At 57.1% G+C, this 2,500-nt stretch overlaps 1 non-coding gene across 1 annotated transcript in view; it reads right to left on the bottom strand.

Moving 5' to 3' along the window:
* LOC126138207 (small subunit ribosomal RNA) overlaps positions 1 to 636 on the bottom strand; it is a 1,909-nt gene extending 1,273 nt beyond the window's left edge. The window contains exon 1 of the ribosomal RNA XR_007528212.1: positions 1 to 636. This exon is cut by the window's left edge and continues 1,273 nt beyond it. This is a non-coding gene — a ribosomal RNA (small subunit ribosomal RNA).
* Positions 637 to 2,500: the final 1,864 nt, after the last annotated feature.

The raw sequence follows: 2,500 nt of genomic DNA on the forward strand, positions 1-2,500 counted from the left end.
AACCGCAACAACTTTAATATACGCTATTGGAGCTGGAATTACCGCGGCTGCTGGCACCAGACTTGCCCTCCAATAGATACTCGTTAAAGGATTTAAAGTGTACTCATTCCGATTACGGGGCCTCGGATGAGTCCCGTATCGTTATTTTTCGTCACTACCTCCCCGTGCCGGGAGTGGGTAATTTGCGCGCCTGCTGCCTTCCTTGGATGTGGTAGCCGTTTCTCAGGCTCCCTCTCCGGAATCGAACCCTGATTCCCCGTTACCCGTTACAACCATGGTAGGCGCAGAACCTACCATCGACAGTTGATAAGGCAGACATTTGAAAGATGCGTCGCCGGTACGAGGACCGTGCGATCAGCCCAAAGTTATTCAGAGTCACCAAGGCAAACGGACCGGACGAGCCGACCGATTGGTTTTGATCTAATAAAAGCGTCCCTTCCATCTCTGGTCGGGACTCTGTTTGCATGTATTAGCTCTAGAATTACCACAGTTATCCAAGTAACGTGGGTACGATCTAAGGAACCATAACTGATTTAATGAGCCATTCGCGGTTTCACCTTAATGCGGCTTGTACTGAGACATGCATGGCTTAATCTTTGAGACAAGCATATGACTACTGGCAGGATCAACCAGGGAGCTGCGTCAACTAGAGCTGAGCAGCCGGCCGCCCGGGAGTGTGTCCCAGGGGCCCGCGCGAACACGCAAGCGTCCGCTCAATTATTCTGCAAACAGGAGGAGGCTGAGCTCCCCTGCACAATACACCTCGAAACCCTCTCAGGTCCCGGCGGCGCGCAGCGCCGTCCTAAGTACTTGGTCGGGTTCGAGAGAGGCGCAATCGCCCGGAGTTAGGCGAGTAGACGCTTTAGGTGCGACCACCCGTGCTCCCAACTGAGCTTGCCGCTGCCGACAGAGGCCCGGGAGCGTGCTGTCGTGGCATTGCCGGCGGGAGACAACACGCGCCACCTACGGTGACCGGCAGCTCCAACGCCAGCGCCACAGAAGGGCAAAGGCCCCACGTGGGTGCCGAAGCGAACTCTCCCAGCACAGCGCACGTGCCAACACGTCTGCACAACTGCGATACAAACCACCAGCGAGAACCGCTGGGGCGACCGAGCAGCAGACGGCGTCGCGGCGCCGAGTGCCGGGCGGCGGCGCATCCTCAACGCACACAGTCCTCAGTCGGACCAGCACACTGCAGATGTCCACCGCGCTTCGCACCGGGCCCGCGAGGACCCACTTTGGCCGCCCGGCGCCGCGCGCAGGGTGCCCCGGCGCGCAGCTGCGCCGCCTGCCGCGTCCGTCGGCCGGCGCGCCTGCCACTGGGCGCCCCCACCAGCCGGCTGTAGCGCGTGCGCCCACGCACCGCGCGGCCAGCACGCCGGGCGGCCCCCCCTCACCGGCCGGGGACGGTCCCACCCAGCCACCGCCGCGTATCGCTTCACACACAGATTTGCCCTTACTGATTTACCTCCAGCAACAACAACCGCACCACAATGGGTTTACCAGTTGTTCATTTGCGTTGCGTCACGTCACCAGCAAACGTAGACGTCCATCCCAGTTTGCAAATGCAACGATTATTGCATACCTGTCTGTTAGGTGTCACGACACACTACGTCTGCCCACATACACGCAACAAAATGTGCACGACTAGAGAACACGTGGGAGGTGGCCCCCTACGTATGCGATGTCCATTACGAGACCGACTGTCAACCAGCATCTGTACCATGTCGCAGATGTGGAACGCGGTGCACCATGCTATCACACTGTGTGAGAAGAGACGACTACGTTTGAATACACGCGCCACTACATCAACAGACGGCTCATGCTGATCGCCATCCAGGGCGTCCGTTACTCCCACACGTCTCTATGGCGTACCACACTGCAATGTAGCTGTTATGGGGAGACGGCACGTGGCTGAGTGCACAACATTTGGACCGTATGGTTCGCTGTTGTTGGGCGCAGTCGTACGGTCACACATGTGCCACAGCGTATCATTCAGTACATACGGACCTATGTGCAGTACAATGTGAGGATTAAGCTTACGATATCAGCGGACAGTGGACACAGGCCGTACCACGACGTAGACTGAGCGCTTCGACATGCGAATGCCAGTGAACAGCTGCGAAGGGCATTGAACACGCAAGCACCTGAACGACCAGCGTGCGAAGGCAGGGTGGAGGGGGGGGGGCGATGTACATCCTGCAGTTGTCCACATTACAGTGTACAGCGGGAGCATGTAAAAAGTAAGCAACACTTGCGAAGTGTTCAACATGAAACGACACACAAGAGGGTGGGCGGTGCGAGTAGCGAACTATATTCAGAGGGTTGTGGTTAGACAACACTAGATTAATGTAACGTGTCATATGCCAATTACAGAGCAGGTTAAGGCACAACGTGGGTTAGGTTAAGGCACAACGTGGGTTAGGTTAAGGCACAACGTGGGTTAGGTTAAGGCACAACGTGGGTTAGGTTAAGGCACAACGTGGGTTAGGTTAAGGCA

Source organism: Schistocerca cancellata, unplaced genomic scaffold (genome assembly GCF_023864275.1).
Source record: "Schistocerca cancellata isolate TAMUIC-IGC-003103 unplaced genomic scaffold, iqSchCanc2.1 HiC_scaffold_656, whole genome shotgun sequence".
Classification (NCBI taxonomy): Eukaryota; Metazoa; Arthropoda; class Insecta; order Orthoptera; family Acrididae; genus Schistocerca; species Schistocerca cancellata.